Source organism: Trichosurus vulpecula, chromosome 7 (genome assembly GCF_011100635.1).
Source record: "Trichosurus vulpecula isolate mTriVul1 chromosome 7, mTriVul1.pri, whole genome shotgun sequence".
Classification (NCBI taxonomy): Eukaryota; Metazoa; Chordata; class Mammalia; order Diprotodontia; family Phalangeridae; genus Trichosurus; species Trichosurus vulpecula.
Window position 1 is genome coordinate 215,083,703 of NC_050579.1, and position 23,363 is coordinate 215,107,065.

The following is a 23,363-nucleotide window of genomic DNA, read 5'->3' on the forward strand; positions in this document are numbered from 1 at the left end:
GCCCTGATATTCTAGAGCCACAGGGCAAAATGGAAATTGAAAGAATCCACCGATCGCCTCCTCAAATAGATCCCAAAAAGAAATCTCCTAGGAATATTGTCGTCAAATTCCAGAGCTCCCAGATCAAGGAGAAAATACTGCAAGCAGCCAGAAAGAAACAATTTGAGTATTGTGGAAACCCAATCAGAATAACCCAAGATCTAGCAGCTTCTACATTAAGAGATCGAAGGGCTTGGAATAGGATATTCCGGAGGTCAATGGAGCTAGGATTAAAACCAGCAATCACCTACCCAGCAAAACTGAATATCATGCTCTAAGGCAAAATATGTATTTTCAATAAAATAGAGGACTTTCAAGCTTTCTCAGTGAAAAGACCAGAACTGAATAGAAAATTTGACTTTGAAACACAAGAATCAAGAGAAGCATGAAAAGGCAATCAAGAAAAAGAACAAGAAAAAGAAATTGCAAGGGAGTTACTAAAGTTGAAACATTCCACCATGGAAAGATGATGTGTATGATTCATGAGACCTCAGTATTAAGGTAGCTGAAGGGAATATGCATATATATATGTTTATGTATATATATATATATATATATATATATATATATATATATATGTATATGTGCATGTGTATGTATGTATATATGTATGTACATATATATATATATGTATGTATATATACATATATATATATATACAGAGAGAGAGAGAGAGAGAGAGAGAGAGAGCGCACAGGGCAAGTTGAAGATGAAGGGAAGATATCTAAAAGAAATAAAATCATATTAAGGAATGAGAGAGCAATATATTGAGAAAGGGAGATAGGGAGAGATAGAATGGGGTAAATTATCTCACATAAAAGTGACAAGAAAAAGCAGTTCTGTTGGTAGGGAAGAGGGGGAAGGTGAGGGGGAATAAATGAATCTTGCTCTCATCAGATTTGACCTGAGGAGGGAATACCATACATACTCAATTGGGTATCTTACCCCACAGGAAAAAAGGAGGAAGAAGATAAAAAGGGGGCGATGATACAAGGGAGGGCAGATGGGGGTGAAGGTAATCAAAAACAAACACTTTCGAAAGGGGACAGGGTCAAGGGAGAAAATTGGATAAAGGGGGATAGGTTAGGAAGGAGCAAAATATAGTTAGTCTTTCACAACATGAGTATTGTGGAAGGGTTACACATAATGATATTCATGTGGCCTATGTTGAATTGCTTGACTTCTTAGGGAGGGTGGGTGGGAAGGGAAGAGGGGAGAGAATTTGAACTCAAAATTTTAAACACAGATGTTCAAAAACAAAAAAAAAATGTTTTTTCATGCAACTAGAAAATAAGATACACAGGCAATGGGGTGTAGAAATTTATTTTGCCCTACAAGAAAGAAAGGCAAAATGGGATGGGAGGGAAGTGGGGTGACAGAAAGGAGGGCTGACTGGGTGACAGGGCAACCAGAATATACGCCATCTTGGAGTTGGGGTGGGATGGTAGAAATGGGGAGAAAATTTGTAATTCAACCTCTTGTGAAAATCAATGCTGAAAACTAAATATATTAAATAAAAAATATTGCTGGAAAAAAAGTAATCACAATATAGACAGTAATTGTGAATATGCTTATGTAGTTCTATATCACAAAATACAAGAGAGTCTCTGTATGGAAGGTGGAAGATGTAAATCATTTATTCAGTCAACAGAGAACCAGCTCCCAAAACCAATAAGTCTGACTCATCCAAGCAGGAAGCAAATTCCAGAACCAGTAGTTCCACTTCTTAATAATAACAAAGAACCTAAAACACAACATCCCAGCAGGGAGCCAAGCCATCCCATAACATTTCCACCCCTTGCTGGGGCCTTGCCCCCCACCAGCACTCAGGGCACAGCTAGGACATGTCTCCTCTCCCTCAGCCCTAACCACTCTGAACATTTCCTGCTCCATCCTCTCCAATTCCTCTTCTTCAGCAATCTCCTCCCACCACATATGACTTAGGCTTCCTGTGATGTAAGCAGATCACATGGGCCTATTAATGGGTGGGAACGATCTTCAAATTTAAATTAGAATTACACAAATATAAACTGATTTTGAAGGAATAATATAAATATAATTAAGAAATGAAAAAGAGAAGTATAATGGGTGCAAAAGGAAGGGAGTGGTAGAATGGGGTAAATTATCTGACATGAAGAGTCTGGAAATAACTAGTTAAGCAGAGGGGAAGATGGGAGGGGGTATGATGGTTTTCTCTTCAACCTTGCTGTCATCAGCATTGACTCAAAGAGGGAATGTTATACACAATCAGCTGAATATAGAAATCTATCTTACTTGACAACGAAGTAGTAGGGGAGAAGATTAAGTTGGGGGCAGGAAGCTGCTGACCCAAGGGAGGTCAAATCAGGGGAAGTTGCAGACAGAAGAAAAACAGTGTTAAGGAAGGAAAGGAGGAATGGAGAGAAAGGGCAAAGAGGAGGAAAACTAGGATTGGGGGAAATACACAGGTAGTAATCATAACTATGAATATGAATGGGATCGACTCTCCTGTAAAGTGAAAGCAGATAGCAGAGTTGATGAAAAAGCTGAATCTTAAGGTATATTGTGTACACATTTGAAGTAGAGACACACACAGAGTAAAGATAAAAGGTTGAAGCAGAATGTATTACATTTCATTTAAAGTAAAAAAAAAAGAAATGTAACAATCCTAATATCAGACAAAAATGAAAGCAAGAATAGACCTAGTTAAAAGTGGAAGAAACTATAGCTTGCTGAAAGGCACCATAGACAATGGAACAATATCAATAATAAATGTTTAGTCACCAAGTGTTGTAATATCAAAATCTTAAATGAGAAGTCAGGTAAATTATAGGAATAGAGAGCCAAACTAAAATAGTGTGGGATTTCAGCTCTCCCCTTTCAGAACTTTATAAATCCCACTTAAAAATAAACAAGAAAAAAATTAAGGAGGTAAATAGAATACTAGGAAAGTTAGATATCACAGGCCTTTGGAGAAAACTGAATGGGAACAGAAGGAATATGCTTTTTCTTAGCAGCAAATGATACCTACAGAAAAAATTGACCATGTAATAGGGCATACAGACCTCAAAATCAAATGCGTAAATATTAAATATATTCTTTACAAGTCATAATGTAATAAAATTACATTCAATAAAGAGCAGTGGAAAGACAGAATAAGATTTAATTTTTAACTAAATAATCTAACCCTAAAGAATAAGTAGGTCAAAGAACAAATCACTGAAGCAAGCAATAATTTCATTAATGTGAATAGCAACAATGAGAAAGCATAACAAAATTTATGGGATGCAGCCAAAGAACATAGGGGAAATTTCATTTCTCTTAATTCTCACATCAACAGAATCAATAAAGAACATACGAATTAATTGGGCATGCAATTAAAAAAATGAGAATAAGACCAAATTAAGAAATCCCCAATTGAATACCAATTTGGAAATCCTGAAAATCAAAAGTGAGATAAGTAAGATTGAAATTTTTAACACGGAAAGAAAGAAAAGTAAAAGAACCCTATTAAGCTAATAAATAGATCTAGGAGCTGCTTTTGTCATAAAAAAAAAGACATTAGATAAGCCATTTGTCAATTTGATTAAAAAAATAGGAAAGACAATTATCTAGTGTCAAAAAGAAAAAAAAAATGTCAAATCACCTCCAATTTAGGAAAAAAAAATAAAGCAATCATCAGGAAATATTTTCCCAATTATATGCCAATAAATCTGTGTGGCCAGAATGGCCTTTGTTTTCTTTGAGTGACTCAGCTTACCTCATTGAGCCTCGCTGGGCGCTGGGGCTTCTCTTCTGGGGCAGGAACCCCAGAAACCATGCCAGGAAGAAGAGAACTTCCTGTGTGATGAGTCATGGGGCTGGCTGAGGGGAGGTGTTAACTCCAGAGCCATGCCCTATTAGGCATTGACCTAGTCTGCACTAGGGGGAGGGGCCAACTCAAGAACCAATCGGCCCTGGTCATTCAGGCAGCACTTGATGATGTTAAAAACTCTATCAGAGGAGAGAGGACAGCTTGAAGAGCTCTGTTTTCTTTTCTGGTTGGTGTGGGAGCAGTGGGGAGCGTGACTCTGGGCCAGCCCTTCCTCTCGGGCTGAGCCCAGATGTTGGTAACTATGAATTGTATTGGGTCTGTTTGTTGATATTTGTAATTTGTATTTAGTTCTGAAGTTCGGGGTGGTGGTTTTGTTTTCCCCCGAACTAAATGAATATTCTGAACTTCAGGGTACTGGCTGTTTGTTCCCCTGAACTAGCTGACTGTAATCTGTATTTGGCCTGTCTGTTAATGCTTGTCTCTTTGCTCCTATATTAGGAAGGCAGAATTTATGATTTCAAAGAGAATCTCATATGTGCCTAAAAGGTCCAGAACCGCAGGATATAAGGAATTCTCTAGGCAGAAGGCAGGAGAACTAAAGCATGTATTTACACTCCACAATAACAAGCCCACAAACCAGCGTCCCCATTTTGATATCTTCATCAAAAGCTTCCAGGCCCAATAAGTCCGCCTTACAAGGGTAATCAGAAGGCCACAGAGAAGCGAGATGGTATAAGGCAAAATCGTATACATGCTTCCCCTCTATGGTAAGAAGATTACCCACTAGCCTCTAGTCAGCTCTGCTACCGGCAGCTCAGCTTCGGCTGTAGGTGTCTCTGGCTCCAACCGGAAAAGGAAAGGAGGATCTTCAAGCTGTCCTCTCCCCTCTTATAGAGTTTTTGACATCATCAAGCGCCGCCTGAACAACCAGGGCCAATTGGTTCTTGACTTGGCCCCTCCCCCAGCGTAGACCACGTTAACACACCTCCCCTCAGCCAGCGCCACGACTCATCACACAGGAAGCTCTGGTCCTGCCCCGGAAGAGCAAGCCCCAGCGTCCAGGGAAGCTCAACGAGGCGAGCTGAGTCATTCAAAGAAAACAAAGTCAATTCTGGCTACAGCTCCCCTGAACTAATTGAATGCTAACTGAATGCTGGCATTTTCCCCTGAACTAAATGAATGTTATCTGTATGCTAACTGAATGCTGGATTAAAGTAAACTGGTCAACCCCTTCACTGTGCTTTCCTTGTTTAAGCAGATAAAAAGAAAAGAACCTATGTTTTCCCAGCGTGCCAGCAGCCTCCTGGGTGCATCTTATGCCCCCAGCAGGAGCTGCTAGCTGGGTTGTTAAAACAATGTTTGTCTCATTAAAATTGATGAATATTTGTGAAAATATAAATTACCTAGATTATCAGCTCTGCAAATACAATGCTTAAATAACCCCATCTTAGAAAAACAAATTGAACAAGCCCTTAATTAACTTCCTACAAAAAATTCCCCGGGGCCAGATGGGTTCATAAGTGAATTCTACCAAATATTTAGAGAATGATTAATTCCTATACTATTTAAACTATTTGGAAAAAAAATAGACAAAAAAGGAGTACTACCAAATACTTTTTATGACACAAATATACTACTGACACCCAAACCAGGAAGAGCCAAAACAGAGAAAGAAAGTTAAAGATCGATTTCCCTAATAAATAATAATGCAAAAAATTAAAATAAATTATTAGCAAAGAGATTACGGCAATTTATCACCAGAATAATACACTATGACCAGGTGTGATTTATAGCAATAATGCGGGGTTGGTTCAACATTAGGGAAACTATCAATATAACTGGCCATATCAGTAACAAAATCAACACAAATCATGTGATTATTTCAACAGATGCTGATAAGCAGTATCTCTCTAAAACCATAAGCAAATATTATCTGTAATGAGGATAAGCTAGAAGCCTTCCCAGTAGGATCAAGGTTGAAACACGGGTGTGCATCATCACCACTATTATTCGCTATAGCACTGGAAATGTTAGCTTTAGCAATGAGAAGAAAAAGAAATTGAAGGAACTAGAATAGGCAATGAGAAGACAAAGCTATCACTGTTTGCAGATGATAATAATGATATAATGATGATATATTTAGAGAATTCCAAAGAATAAACTAAAAAAACACTGCTTAAAACATTTGACAACTTTACAAGTTGCAGGATATAAGATAAAATCACATCCATCATCAATCTTTCTTTATATGATCAACAAAGCCCAGCAGCAAAAGACAGAAAAGGAAATTCCATTTAAATAACTGTAAACAACATACAAAATATAATCAAAACTAAAAGAAAGGACTGAAGTCTTTATTAGAGAAACCTGTAATTAATTTGTTTGATATTACTTCACTCTTTATGGATCCTTTTAGCAAAATGTACTTTCCCTGTTTATCTTTTTTTCATTGTCTATTTCTGCTTTTGTTTTGTCTCACATGTTGATTTCCATACCTGCTGTCTTCACTTCAGCTGAAGCAAAATAGACTGTTCCAGCCCTTCATTCCCACTATCTTTGTGTCTTTCTGTCACATGTAGGAATATAAACAGTTTAAACCTTTTGAATACCTTAGATTATTCTTTCATGCTATGACTATTCTTTTTATACTTCTCTTGAGTCTTCTATTTGAATGCCAAATTCTCCATTCACCTCTCATCTTTTCATCGGGAATGTCTGAAAGTCTTCTGTTTCATTAAATTTCTATTTTCCCCCAATGAATTATACTCACTTTTATTGGCTAGGTGATTCTTGATTATAATCCTAGCTCTCTTTCCTTCCTGAATATCATTCTCCAAAGCTTCTGATTTTTTAATGTAGAAGTTGGTATATCTTGTATTATCCTCACTGTGGCTCCATGATAATTGATTTTTTTTTCTTTATGGATGCTTGTAATATTTTCTCCTTGACCTGGGAGCTCTGGAATTTGGCTATAATATTCTTGGAAGGTTTTATTTTGGGATCTCTATCAGGACATGATTGGTGGATTCTTTCAATTTCTGTTTTACCCTTTGGTTCTGGAATATCAGATTAATTACTTGAAAGAGAGTGGGTAGGCTCTTTTTCTTTACATTTTTTTAACATGGGTTTCAGGTAATCCAATAATTCTGCTTTCCAGGTCCATTGTTTTTCCAATGTGAGCTTTTCTATTTTCTTTTTTTTAATTTTGTTTTATTGTTTTTTGATGTCTCATGGAATCATTTGTTTCCATTTGCCTGATTTCAATTTTTAGTGAATTATTTTCTTCAATCATGTTTCTTAATTAAGGAATTATTTTCTTTGTACTTCTTTTTCCATTTGTCCAATTCTGCTTTTTAAGAAGTTCTTTTCTTCAGGGGATATTTGTGCATCTTTCATCATTTAGCCTATTTTATTTTTAATAATGTTGTTTTTCAGTATTTTTTGATGCCAACCATTACCTAGGTATTGGGTCTTTTTCATTATTTTCTTGGGTCATTATCATTTTTTTCCCAATTTTTCCTCTACTTCTCTTGTTTGATTTTGAGGATGGTTTTTGAGCTCTCCCAGGAATTCATCTTGGGCCAAAGACCAATTCACATTTTTTGAGACTTTAGATGCTGCTGTTGAAAAGTAGTGTCTCATTGAGACTATTAAAATAACTTGCTAATCAGTCTTCCTCATTGTTATCTATTCCCATGTCAATCCAGTCAACATTCTAATGATTCTTCTAATCCTGTCACTTCTTTATTCAAAAAATTCCAGTGGATTACCACTGACTAGAAAATTGTTATAAACTCCTACACCTGACATTCCTGTATCTCTAAGATTTCATTTCCATTTTTGTTGCTAGTCTTATTTCATGCCAACCACCTTTATAAATGCTACATAAAGTAGCATCACCTTCCATCTCCACATCTTCATTTACATAATTTTCTATCCTTGGAGTAAATGTCCCCTATCTAAATTCATTAATGTCTTTCCATTGCTTGAAGCCCCAACCCAGATATTTTCTTCCATTTACCTTCTTTCTTAGATCTCTTTTGATGAAAATGGTCTTCCCCTTCTTAGATTCTGCATACCATTAACCTATGTTTTCTTTTCACTTAGTATACTCTTTTTTATTACATATATATGTATGTATATATGAATATATCTTTATACCAATTGGGTTTTAAGGTTCTGAAGAGTAGGGTTTGTATCAGATTCATTTTTATATTCTGTGAGCCTAATAAAATAAATATAATGCATCTTGTTGCCTAGTTTTTTAGTTGCATCTGATTTTTCATGACCTTCTCTATCATATCATGCCAATACCATCCATGGGGTATTCTTGGTAAAGAACTGATTGCCATTCCCTTCTCCAGTGGATTAGGGCAAACAGAAGTTAAATGATTTCCCCAAAGTGACACAATTAGAAAGTTTCTGAGGCCAGATTTGAACACAGGTCTCCTAGGGTCCAGGCCCAGTGTTCTACTCACTAAGCCAACTAGCTGTCTCTGGCACGCACATTGTTGATCTATTTATCAAACTGAATTTGTTAAACTGAAAAGGTCTTGGTGTGATGTGATAGATTGATGATTTGATGCTGTCTGTCATTCATATTTCAAAATGAGGCCTTTCAATGTTTATTCAATTTGTCATCTCTTGGCATTTGTAGAATTTGAAGGTGAAAAATGTGAAGTGGAGGTTGATGCCTGCTCATTACATAAGGCAAACTGTTTGCCAAGATCTCTGTGTGTCGAAAAACTGCATGAGTTTCATTTCGCATGTTGGCTCCCTTGTTCGGAAAGCATTGAGGTAAGAAAATGCAAAGAAAATAATTTTCTCCAAAAGTATTTTTTTAGCTAAAAGTATCTTTAATTGTAAAAGCTGAAAAAGACATGAAGTCTCGCAGCACAAAAGTAAGCATATAAGAAACTTATGTAATTGAACATTTGAGTCACATAAACAATCTTAGGACAAATTTCTCTACCTTATCATGTGAATGTATACTCAGTTGCCTTTATCAGTCCTGGCTAATAACCTATATCTTACATTTTTATTTTTGCAATTTGTTATCCTTGTTAAAAAATGTTAATCCCCTCTATGGAGAAGGCTAACCCATCTCTGTTGAAAAGATTGAAATATTTTCAAAAGCTAGTGAAAACCACCAAAAATGAAGGGAATGTTTCCAAGTTCTACTTGGCAACTCTAAGAGGCTTAGGAAACATTCTGATTTCATGAGAACAAAGAGAGATATGAAGTCTGAAGGGTTTAAGAAACATATAAAAATATTTAAGGGAATGTTACCCCCTCCCCAAATCATTTTATATAACTGAGAGTTTTGTAGGTTTCATGTTAACAATCAGTGAAGATTGTTGACTGGCTGCTTCTAACAAATGTCAAAATGATTGTGATGTTGGGTTCAATTATGAAATCAACTCGAGTTCCCAAAGTCTATTTTTTAAAAAGGCCCTCAGGAATCTAACTTAAAGAGATTCAGAACCTTACCACTGTAAAGTAAGAATCATGAAGTTAACAACCAAGAGCCAGAATTGGAGGCTGAAGGAAACCAATAAATTTCATATCTTCTACCTGGAATGATGAAGCAGGGTGGTATCTATAACACTAAGGCCAAAATAGCAGCCAGTAGAAGAAAGCATATACATGATGGGTCTTAAAATATGAGAGAGAGAGAGAGAGAGAGAGAGAGAGAGAGAGAGAGAGAGAGAGAGAGAGAGAGAGAGGGAGAGAGAGAGAGAGAGAGAGAGAGAGAGAGAGAGAGAGAGAGAGAGAGAGAGAGAGAGAGAGAGAGAGAGAGAGAGGAAGGAGAGAGAGAACTGAAATGGTTTGGAAAAATAGTTGAAATCTTCCCAAGAAACATTCTCAAATATCCAAAACTTAATGGAAGACAAATGGCCACATGACAAGGACTGCTCAACATTATCTTTTTGTCTGGGAGCTAGAGCTGTGTGGCCATGCCTAATTTTATGTCTCAATAGAAAGAGTAAGGGTAAACTTGGAAACTTGATGAACATGGCCAGTGGAAATAAATACCTTTGGAAGTGGCTAATTTCTTTGCTCAGATATAAATTAAATAATCCCTCATCTTTGAAACTGTTCAAAATGTTTAACATTGAATATTTTAATACCTTAAAAGATTTGTAATTTAGTGGTGTGAGTACTTCTTTTACCAGCAGACTATGGCCCAGCTATGCATTAGTAGATGATTTCATGGATTTAAATTTAAGTGAAAGTTTTCTGTGTGAGATTTTTTGTTCTGTTTTGTTTTGCTTTTGTTTCATTTTATTATAAGAACTGCTTATTTTTTTTCTTCCCAAGAAGAGGCCCTTTGATAACTAAGAAAGGATTCAAAAATGATTGTCATTCTTACCCAATTCTTCTTTGCCTCAGTGGTCTGTGGAAATTTTCATGACTTCATTTCTCATGGACATTGATAAAGGCCTATCTTATGATTTCAAATATCCAGAGGACAGCTCCATATTCAGAATTCCACAGTGCTACTTAACAATCAATATAGCCACTAGTTATGTAATTAAGGTCCCTAGTTCTCAAATGGGAGTGAAGTTTCCCTTTTCATCCCACATTCCTGAGGTTAAATTTGCAACCAGCTCAGCGGGGCTACATCTTTACTTAAACTTGTTAAAAACTGAACCAAATTAGGCCTATTCTTCCCAGACAAAGATGGTGAAGTAGAGAGTATGCTTTGGAGGTATTATGGGATGTGTCCATACTTTGTTCTTGCTGTAGCTTTGAAGTAAAAATTTCTTAGTAAAAGCTTGGTACAAAGCTATGTTAATACATAAATTAATTTACTTATTTAGTGCCATACCAATTAAACAACCAAAAATTATTTTATAGAGCTATATAAAAGAATAGCAAAAATCATCTGGAAGAACAAAAGGTCCAGAAGATCAAGGGAATTAATGAAAAGAAATGCTAGGGAAGATGGCCTAGCCATACCAGGTATTAAACTGCACTATAAAGCAGCAGTAATCAAAACTACTTGGTCCTGGTGAAGAAGCAGAGTTGTAGATCAGCAGAATAGGTTAAAAATGCAAGACACAATAATCAATGACTATAGTAATCTACTCTTTGATCAACAAATAGACTCCAGCTTCTGGGATAAGAACTCAATATTTCACAAAAAAACTGCTGGGAAAACTGGAAAATAATATGGCAGAAACTGGGCATAGACTGATAACTTACACCATATACCAAAATAGTCAAAATGGGTTCAAGATTTAAATATAAAGGCTGATACCATAAGCAATTTGGGAGAGCAAGGAATAGTTTGCCTTTCAGATTTATAGAGAAGGAAAGAATTGATGACCAAACAAGAGATATAGAGCATAATAAAATGCAAAATGGATAACTTTGATTATCTCAAATTGAAAAGTTTTTGTACAAACAAAGCCAACGAAACCAAGATTAGAAGAGAAACAGAAAATTGGGAAATAATGTATACAACCAGTGTCTCTGATAAAGGCCTCATCTCTAAAATACACAGCAAACTGTGTCAAATTTATAAGAATGAAAGTCATTCCCCAATTGTAAATGGTCAAAGGATTTGAACAGGCAGTTTTCAGAGGAATAAACTAAAAATATTTGTAGACACATAAAGAAATGCTCTAAATCACTACTGATGAGACAAATGCAAATCAAAAAACTCTTAGGTACCACATCTCTCCTGTCAGATTGGCTTACAAGACAAAACAAGAAAATGATAAATGCTGGAGAAGATGTGGGAAAATTGGAACACTATTGCATTGTTGGTGGAGTTGTGAACTGATCCAGCCATTCTGGAGAGCAATTTGGAACTATGCCCAAAGGGCTTTAAAAATGTGCATACCCTTTGACCCAGCAATACCACTTCTAGGTGGTAGGGTACGGAGATCAAACAAGTGGGAAAAGGACCTGTAAGTATAAAAATATTTATAGCAACTCTTTTTTCATGGTGGCAAAGAATTGGAAATCAAGGGGATGCCTGTCATTTGGTGAATGGCAAAACAATTTGTGGTATATGAATGTAATGGAATACTGTTATCCTATAAGAAATGAGGAGCCGATGGACTTCATATTAACCTGGAAAGGCTTATATAATCTGATGCTGAGTGAGGGGAGCAGAAATAGGAGAACATTATAGATGATTACAGATACATGGTATCTGTGATGACTAACTTTGACAGACTTGGCTCTTCTCAGCAATGCAAGGTTCTAAAACAGCTCCACAACACTCATGATGGAAAATCTACATCCAGAGAAAGAATTATGGAGACTGAAGCAAACTATTTGCTCTCTTTTTCTTTTTTGGGGTGTGTGGGGTGGGGTGGTTTCTTCTTTCCCATGGTTCATTTCATTGGTTATAATTCTTTATGACTTGACTATTGTGAAAATAAGTTTAATATGAAGGTGTATGTAAAATTTCAGACTGAATGCCCTTTTTGGTGGGGAGGGAAGAGGAGAGGAAGGGAGAGAAAATTTGGAACTTAAAAACTTGTGGAACTGGGTGTTGTAAACTAAAAGTTGAAAAAAAATTAAAAAAATAACAAAAGACCAGTTAAAAATCACAAAAGGCTATGTTAAGTGGTTAAATGGAACTGAGCTTCTACTCAGTGCCCTTAAATAGAAAAAAATCTCTATTGGTAATGTCTTGCACTGGTGGCCGTATCGAAGACACACTTACAAAACCCTCAGTATGCCTTACTACCCTCAAAGGGGAAGTTTTAGCACTCTCAAACAGTGAGGCAAAGTAATATTTGATATATCTTTAAAAAAACAACATTATTCTTAGAAGGCCATGTAGGCCTCACCAGACTGTCAAAGAAGTTTATGACAGAGCAAAAGCTAAGAAGAAACTTATTTAAGGGGCCCTCTACAATATTTTTTTCTATAGTCAAAGCAGAGGAAAATGAAATCAAATTGTGGTTATCGTTCTAGTGATGAATTTCCAATATTTGCCTAGTCTTTTCTAAGCAAAAGCCCAATAGCATGAGCCTATACAAACTTGTCCAAAACTGCCATCTACTAATATATCCTTGGAAATCCTAGAATTAATGTCTCACAGTAAGGAAGCATCAAATTTGAATTTCATTGGAAATTATTATTTAATGTATTTTGTAATCAAACCGTGGAATTATAAAATAAAAAAAAATCATGAATAAACACCATTTTTGTGATTGCTTTGGGACAGGGATAGGAATTAGATCTTTGATTTTACTGGCATAAGGAAATCCTGGTGAGGAAAATCCCTCTAACACCATAGATGAGGACAATATCTTGTAGAGAGTAAACATGAGTACTGAATAGTGAAATGACTTGCCCTTTATAATATAATTAGTATATGTCAGTAGTGGGACTTGAACCCAGATTGTGCTGTCTCAGTTTCTAGCTCTCTTTCATTTTTACTGAGCTGACAGTCTTGCTTAGTTTCACCCTGGAAAATGCTGTGACTATTAAAATAATAAAAATTACTTGTGTAGATATGGGCTACTTTTTATAAAGTTGGTGATAGCATTTATTAAATTGTTTTTTTTCTAAATATTTGACTAACATTATTTATACTTTATTATTCTTTGGTATTTTCAAGTGGAAGCTTTGTTTAATTAGAAACATTACACTTAAAAGTAGTAAAAAAAATGAAAATTGTCAACATGTTGATTGGAGTACATCTGCTCACCTCCTTTATATAATTTTGTGAATTCTGATTATAAGAATTCTGTAATCTGCTTGCAAAGGAAATGGTCTTTTAATCCATAACAAAGTGAATTATTTCATTACATTGATATTTTCAAGACATGTATGACATCACCTACTTCTTTCATAAACCTGCACAGATATAACTTCTTTTTTTTAATGATGAATTTGACTACTGAAAGGCTCATAAAGATAGACAGCATGGAGCAAAATGAATATTTTTACAAAGAAGCATTCATTCATTTTATCTTGAATTCCATGAGCAAACCATTCTCCAATGAATGTCAAGTATATTACTGAGAAAACTGAGTGCCTTAAAGGTTTAAACTTGAATTGTTTAGCATCTGGTAAATTCTAGCATTTTTATGATTTGAAATGTCGTACTGTGTGCAAATATTCTATACATGGCATAGCAATATAATGATACCATAATCATTTTGGCTAGTTAGGATGGAAAGTGGTGTTGTGCTAAGGATGCTAATAGTAGCTACTAGAACATTTTAGTGTAATATTTTCTTAAAAGCTCTCAATCATACCAAATTTATTGATATATTTCTATCATTCTGTAGATATAAAGGAGGAGAACTATTCATATCTATTTCTAAAACTGTTAAAACAGAACAGTCATTTTAAAGGTCGCAGCAAGCATTTGTTACGCGTATTTGTATTTATGTTTGTGTAATTCTATATATAATATATAATTAATGTAGACATAATGGGATGTTAAGTTTTGCTTTTTTAAAAGTATATTAATAAACAAATAAATGACACATAGAGGCAATGTTTTGATACACAGATTCCAATGTAGAAACTTAGAAAGATTTGCCACCTGTGCCAAATAGGGGCAGAAATCAAGGATAGAGTAAAGAAAAGGGAACTGTCTTAGTTAACAGTTGGAACTACACGTTAGTATTTCTTTGGATATGGGTCCGCTGTTCTGTCCCCATGGGACAATTAGAGAAATTCATAAAAACCAGTCAGAAACTACTCTATCTAATCATTATTAGACTGGCACAATGTTTCCAGGTGTGCTAAAAGTCTGATAGCTGCATTGTGGTGCATTCCATTGCCTGTACTTTGAGTCATGGATTTAGCATAACTAACAGTCTTTTGATTGAATTGTGGTTAATCCCCCCTTTCTAGCTTGCTTGAGTTTTGTTTAGTTCTCTGCAGTTTCCCTACTTAGGAACTAACTGAAATTGGGACAAGGCATATTGTTTGGTTCTCCAAGGGAGTGAAAGGCTCTAGGGAGACTTAATTTATCTGTGTGTCTGTAGTTTGTGGAGAAAAACTTAAGAAATCAATTTATTTCATATAAATTAGACCTAAAATTCATTTGTAAGGAGAAGGTAAATAAAGTTCTTTTTCAGGCAAGCACATAGTTAAAACTGTCAATCCAGTTAATTTGTTCCCCTCTGTTAGCAAGTCACACTCACTTCTAAATCCACTACCTCTCCTCCCAAAAAATGGGAAAAAAACAAACAAATGAACAAAATAACAAGAGAGAGTTCCTGGCAAAGGGAAGAGTATTTTTTTTTAATTTACAGATTTTATAATTTGCTTCCCCCTATGGATGAGATATATATGTTAATTTGAAAAATAATCACACAATTCTACATATGTGTGTACAGCATGAATTATACAAAAAGTAAATAAGAAATTATCTATTCCAACTCCTTTATTTATAAGTGAAGAAATTGAGGCCCAAAGAAGGAGTGAATAGCAATTAGAATTCAAAATTTTTTTCTCTCATTTTGTGTTTTTATCTATGTGTATAAACACATATATTCATATATACCCTAAATTCATGCCAAATTTTCATGTTATAAGCTACAATTTTATTTTTTCCTGTGCTTTATAGTATTCTATCTTCTGTCTGTGTGCCTTTGTGTAACCTGCCCTCTACTTCCCAAACTTCAAAAGAAGATTTCCTTACTAATTTCTATTTCTAAAGTAATATCTTCTTCAAAAGAGCTTTTCTGGTTCCCTCAGTTCAGTGTTATCCTGCCTAAAACTTATTTTGGATTGAATTATCTCTGTACAGGTTGATTCAGCACAATAGAACATAAACTCTTTGAGGGCAAGTTTTGTTTTCTTTTCATGCAAAATCTAACTCAGAGCCTAGCATATATTTGACATTTAATAAAATGCATATTAAACTAAGTTGTAGTGACTAATTAGGAAAAAAAACACTTTATCATATTACTATAGCCTCCAGTTTCTGGCTCACATGTTCCATGACTATGTGAGAACTATGTTTTTTAAGAAAGTAAGAGCAAAGAGGAAGAGCTGGAGAACACCGCTAAGATAATGGAGTAGCAGGAATTCATTTGAAGTTTCCAAAATTTCTCTGCAAACAACTTTAAAATAATTCCTCAAATGTAATTTTAAAATGGCAGAAACAACAAAAGGTCTGGATGAAAAAGTTGCACAGCCAAAGACAGCTGAGAAGGGTGGCAGAAAGGTGAGTCTCAAAGGACAGAAGGCATTATATAGTATTAACTGTGATTATTATTACATTATATATTATCATATTATAATTATTAAATTGTCACTGTCATTGTGAATGGGATAAATTCATTCATAAAAGAGAAGCAAGTATCAAAATGAATTAAAAAGCAGAATGCAAAAATGTGTTTTTTCCCCAATAAACACACCTGAAACAGAGACATACACCAAATGAAAATAAAAATAATAGAACATAGTCTATTGTGTTTTAGCCAAAGTAGAAACAATTAAAGTAGCAATCACAATCTCAGACACAGAAAAAGCAAAATAAATAGATCTAATTAAAGAAAACAAGCAGGGAAACTACATTTTGCTGAAAAATACCATAGACAAGGAAGTAGTATCAATGCTAAATATATATGCACTGAATGGTGTAGCATCCAGATTCTTGAAGAGAATATTAAATGAGTTACAGGAGGAAATAGGCTTTGAAAGAATACAAGTTAAAAAATCAAGGAAAAAGAAGTGAAGGACATGACATTTTCCTTCACAAAGCTAGATAAATCTAAGAAAATAAACTGTAAGATTTAGGAGATGAATGAAATTTTAGAGAAATAAGATATGACAGACCTTTGAAGAAATTCTTTTTTAATTTATTTTTTATTTTTAGTTTTCAAAACTCAGTTCCAGAAGTTTCTGAGTTCCAAATTTTGTTCCCCTTCCTTTCCCCCCCAAGACAGCATGTTATCCGATATAGGATCTATATATACCTTCACATTAAATTTATTTATACAATGGTCAAGTTGTAAAGAAGGATTATAACCAATGGAATGAATCATGAGAAAGAGGAAACAAACCCCAAAAAGAAGGGAAAAAGAGAGCAAATAGCTTGCCTCAATATGCCTTCAGACTCCATAATTCTTTCTCTGGATGTGGATTTTCCATCATGAGTGTTTTGGAGTTGTCTTTGAACCTTGTATTGCTGAGAAGAGCAACGTCTATCAAAATTAGTCATCACAAATACTGTGTGTCTGTAGTTGTGTATAAGGTTCTCCTGGTTCTGCTACCCTCACTCAGTGTCGGTTCACATAAGTCTTTCCAGATTAATATGAAGTCCATCTGCTTTTCATTTCTTATAGGACAATGGTATTCTATTACATTCATATACCACAACTTGTATTGACATTCCCAAATTGATGGGTATCCCCTTGATTTCCAATTTTTTGCCACCACAAAAAAAGGCTGCTATAAATATGTTTGTATATTCTGGTCCATTTCCCACTTGTGTGATCTCTTTTGGATACAGCCCCGGAAGTGATATTACTGGGTCAAAGGGTATGCAAATTTTTAGAGCTCTGTTGGCATAGTTCCAAATTGTTCTCCAGAATGGCTGGATTAGTTCACAACTATGCTAACATTGTAACAGTGTTCCAATTTTCCCACATCTTCTCCAGCATTTATGATTTTCCTGTTTTGTTATGTTGGCCCATCTGACAAGAGAGATGTGGTACCTAAGAGTTGTTTTGATTTGCATTTCTCTAATTAATAGTGATTTAGAGCATTTTTTTCATATGACTATAGATATCTTTAATTTCTTCCTCTGAAAAATGCCTGTTCATATCCTTTGACCATTTATCATTTGGGGAATGACTTGGATTCATATAAATTTGACTCAGTGGCCTGTATATTTAAGAGATAAGGCCTTTATCAAAGACACTGATTGTGAAAATTCTTTCTCACTTGTCTCCTTCCCTCTTAATCTTGGTTGCATTGGTTTTGTTTGTACAAAAGCTTTTCAATTTGAGATAATCAAAGTTATCCATTTTGCATTTTATAATGCTCTGTATCTCTCCTTTGGTCATAAATTCTTCCCTTCTTCATAAATCTGACAGGCAAACTATTCCTTGTTCTCCCAAATTGCTTATAGTATCAGCCTTCTTTTCTAAATTATGAACCCATTTTGACTTTATTTTGGTATATGGTGTAAGATATTGGTCTATGCCCAGTTTCTGCCATACTATTTTCCAGTTTTCCCAGCAATTTTTATGAAATAGTGAATTCTTAACCCAGAAGCTGTACTCTTTGGGTTTATTGAAGAGTAGACAGCTATAGTCATTAACTGCTGCATCTTGTGTACCTAACCTATTGCAATGATCCACCACTCTCTTTCTTAGCCAGTACCAAGTAGTTTTGGTGACTGCTGCTTTATAATATGTTTTAATATCTGGTCTGGCTAAGCCACCTTCCCTAGCCTTTCTTTTCATTAATTTCCTTGATATTCTGGACCTCTTATTCTTCTGGATGAATTTTGTTATTATTTTATCCAGCTCTATAAAATAATTTTTTGGTAGTTTGATTGGTATGACACTGGATAAGTAAATTATTTAGGTAAAGTTGTCATTTGTATTATATTAGCTCAACCTAAGATGAGCAACTGATGTTTTTCCATTTATTTAAATCTGACTTTGCATGAAAAGTGTTTTGTAATTCTGTTCATATAATTCCTGGGTTCATCTTAGCCAGTAGACTCCCAAATATTTTATGGTGTCTACAATTACTTTAAATGGGATTTCTCTATCTCTTTCTGTTGAACTTTGCTAGTAATATATAGGAACACTGAGAATTTATTTGGATTTATTTTATATCCTGCAACTTTGCTAAAGTTATTTATTATTTCAAGTAGTATTTTTTTTTACTTTATTCTCCAGGATTCTCTAAGTGAATCATCATATCATCTGCAAAGAGTGAGAACTTAGTTTCTTCTTTGCCTATTGTAATTCTTTCAATTTCTTTTTCTTCTCTTATTTCTAAAACTAACGTTTCTAGTACCAAATTGAATAGGGATGATAATGAATATCCTTGTTTCACACTTGATCTTACTGGGAATGCGTCTAGCCTATCCGGATTACGTAGAATCCTTGCTGCTGGTTTTAGGTAGATGCTACTTATGGTTTTAAGGCAGACTCCATTTACTCTTATGCTTTCTAGATTTTTATAATAGGAATAAGTGCTGTTTTTTGTAACAAGCTTTTTCTTCATCTATTGAGATAATCATATGGTGCCTGCTAGTTTTATTGTAGATATGATCAATTATCCTATTAGTTTTCCTAATAATTAACCAACCTTTCATTCCTGAAGAAAAAAAAGATAATGGGAAAGATGTTAGTATCCTTTTTTTCCACTGTACATGGGACCTTCACAAAAATTGACCATGTATTAGGGCATAAAACCTCACAATTGGAGGCAGAGCCAAGATGGCAGCTGAAAAGCAGGGACTTGCCTAAAGCTGTCCCCCAGGACCCTAAAAACAGCTATAAAAATGGCTCTGAACAAATTCTAGAACTGCAGAACCCACAAAATAACAGAAGGAAGCAGGGCTCCAGCCCAGGACAGCCTGGATGGTCACTGGGTGAGGCCTGTCGCATGGAGGTGGGAGCAGAGCTGAGCAGAGCCCAACATGGGCAGTAGCAAGCCCAATCAGACCAGGAGCCGGGTGGAACAGGACCCAGTGACCTGAATCAGTGAACTGTGGCAGTTACCAGACTTCTGAATCCACAAACACCAAAGACAACAGAGAAGATTAGTGGGAAAAGCTGCAGGGACAGAGTGAAAAGAGTTTGCAGTTCAGCCACCGTCCTGGGGGCAGCAGAGGTAGTGAAGCTCTGAGGCAGCTTCCAGAGCTGCAGCTGCAGGTGCTTCTAGCTCCAGGCCCACCTGGATGGAGGAATTAAATGACAGATCAGAGCAGGATTGCAGAGTCTGCTTAGATCTGAGTCCCAGACCGCATTGGCTGTTCATGGGGGAGGAGGAGTGTTGGTGTGGCAGAGCTTGCTGTATAAAAATAGCTCTGAAAACAACAACACAGGACCTCAAGCTTGGGACAAAGTACTCTATACTCTACAAGCAGTCATACAATGACAAAAAGCTCAAGGGTCAAGTAGTTGGCTGGGAGCATGGCCAGGCAGTGAAAACGAACTCAGATTCAGACTCAGACTTTGGAATCTTTCTTTGGTGACAAAGAAGACCAAAACATACAGCCAGAAGAAGTCGACAAAGTTAAAGCATCTACATCAAAAGACTCCAAAAAAAATATGAATTGGGCTCAGGCCATGGAAGAGCTCAAAAAGGATTTGGAAAAGCATGTAAGAGAAGTAGAGGAAAAATTAGAACAAGAAATGAGAATGATGCAAGAAAACCATGAAAAACAAGTCAATGACTGGCTAAAGGAGAACCAAAAAATACTGAAGAAAATAATACCTTAAAAGTTGACTAACTCAAATGGCAAAAGAGCTCCAAAAAGCCAATGAGGAGAAGAGTGCCTTGAAAGGCAGAATTAGCCAAATATAAAAGGAGGTCAAAAAGACCATTGAAGAAAATACTACCTTAAAAATTCGATTGGAGTATGCTGCCCACAAAGTCCAGTAACAGAGATAGAAAGAGATATTACATTTAAAATAACTGCAGACAGCAGAAAATACTTTGGACCAACCAAGACAAATGCAGAAACTGTATTAACACCTATATTAGGAAGGCAGAATTTATGATTTCAAAGAGAATCTCATATGTGCCTAAAAGGTTCGGAACCGCAGTATATAAGGAATTCTCTAGACAGAAGGCAGGAGAACTAAAGCATGTATTTACACTCCACAGTAACAAGCCCACAAACCAGCATCCCCATTTTGATATCTTCATCAAGAGCTTCCAGGCCCAATAAGTCCGCCTCACAAGGGTAACCAGGAGGCCACAGAGAAGTGAGATAGTATAAGGCAAAATCGTATATATGTTTCCCTTCTATGGTAAGAAGATTACCCACTGGCCTCCAGTCAGCTGTGCTACCAGCAGCTCAGCTTCAGCTGTAGGCATCTCTGGCTCCAACTGGAAAGGAAAAGGAGATCTTCAAGCTGTCCTCTCCCCTCTTATAGAGTTTTTGACATCATCTAACGCCGCCTGAATGACCAGGGCCGATTGGTTCTTGACTTGGCCCCTCCCCCTAGCATAGACCAGGTTAACACACCTCCCCTCAGCCAGCCCCATGACTCATCACACAGGAAGTTCTCTGATTCCTGGCATGGTCGCTGGGCTTCCTGCCCCAGAAGAGCAAGCCCCAGTATCCAGGGAAGCTCAATGAGGTAAGCTGAGTCATTCAAAGAAAACAAAGTCCATTCTGGTTACAACACCATTACAAAATACTTTTCAAACAAATCAATTCAGATCTATGCAATTAGAAAAATATTAATTGCTTATTGATAGCCCAAAAAAACAAATTAAAAACACTGGCTAAGAAATAGGGTGGTAAATCAGTGGAACAGATTAGTTATACAAAGAACAGTAGTAAATGCTTATAGATATCTCCTGTTACTGGATTCTGTTTCATGATAAACAGAAAGATCTAAGCTTTCTGGAGAAAAAAAATCACTCTTTGACAAAAATTTCTGGGAATCCTGGAAAGCTGTATGGCAGAAACTTGGTATAGACCAACATTTCATGCTGTATACCATGAAAAGTTCAAAATGGGTACATTATTTAGAAATAAAGGGTGATACCATAAGCAAATTAAAAGAACGTTCTATACTTCACTTGTCATATGCATAGATAAGTGAGGAATTTGTGACCAAATAGGAGATAGCATTATAGGATGTGAAATGGATTATTCTGATTTCATTAAATTAAAAAGGGTATGCAAAAACAAAATAAATGCAGTCAATTTTAGAAGGAAAGCAGGAAAGTGGGGGAAAATTATAGAAATTTTCTCTGATAAAGGCCTCATTTCTCCTATATATAGAGAGAAATGCACTAAACTTATAAAAATAAAAGTCATTTTTGCAGCTGGTAAATGGTCAAACTATATAAACAGGCGGTTTTCAGATGAAGAAATTAAAGTTATCTATAGTCATACAAAAATGCTCTAAATCAGTAATGATTACAGAGATGCAAATCAAAACGACTCTGAGGTGCCACCTCACATTTGTCACATTGGTTAATATGAAAGAAAAAGGGAATGACATACATTGATGACAACATGAAAAAATATGTACACGAATGCACTGTTGGTGGAGTTGTGAACTAGTGCAATCATTCTGGAAAGCAATTTGTGACTATGCCCAAATGGCCATAAAACTGTGCATACCCCTTGACCCAGACTTATATGAACTCATTCAAAATTAATTCAGTAGAGCAAGTAGATCATTGTACACAGTGACAGCAATATTGTACAATGACCAACTTTGAATTATTTAGCTATTCTTAGCGATGCAATGATACAAGATAGTTCTTTCGACCACTGCCTCCCTCAGTCTGCCCTCCCTTCTATCAGCCCCTCTCCCTTTTTTGTTACTACTTCTCCCTTCTGTCCCTCCCTCCATTTTCTTTCCTTTTCCCCACCAATTCCCTGTTAGGCAAGTTAGATTTCTATACCTAAGTGAATATGGTATTCTGTCCTTGAGCTAAATCCAATGAGAATAAAGATCAAACAATGCTCATCTACCTCCCTTCTTTCCCTCTACTATAATATATCTTTGTCCCTCTTCATGTGAGGTAATTTACCCTTTTCTGGCTTCTCCTTTCCTCCCATTACAATATTTTTGAGTGCTTAATTAGTTTTTTTTATAATCACATCAAAATTGACTTTAACCCACCCCTCTTTCTATGTTTTTCCCTTTTATATGATGTAACAAATATACAGTTCTCAAGAATTGTAAATATCATCTTCCCATGTTGGGATGTAAACAGCATGTCCTTATCGAATAACATTCTTTTCCTCTTTCCTGTTTACCTTTTTATGTCCCTTGTATTTTGAGATTAGATTTTCTGTTGAGCTCTGGTCTTTTTATCAGGAAAGTATGAAAGTCTCTTATTTCATTGAACATCCACTCCTTCCCTAAAAGCTTATGCTCAATTTCACTGGGTAGTTGATCCTTGTTTGTAATCCAAGCTCCCTTTGCCTTACCAAATATCATATTGCAAGGCCTCTGATCCTTTAACTTAGAAGCTATAAGGTCCTGCATAATTTGGATTGTGGTCTCACAATTTTTGAATTGTTTCTTTCTGGCTGCTTGCAGTATTTTCTCCCTGATCTGATAATTTTCGAATTCAGCTACAATATTCCTTTGTGTTTTCAGATTGGGATTTCTTTCAATAGGTCATTGTAGCTTCTTTCAATGACTATTTTGCCCTCTGATTCTAGACCTCAGAGCAATTTTCCTTGATTATTTCTTGAAAGATATTGTCCAGGCTCTGTTTTTCATCATGGTTCTCAGGTAAATCAATAATTTTTAAATTACCTTACTGTATCTGTTTTCTAGGTCAGTTGTTTTTCCAAGGAGATATTTTACATTTCTTCTATTTTTTCTCATTCTTTTGACTTTATTTGACTGATTCCTGATGTCTC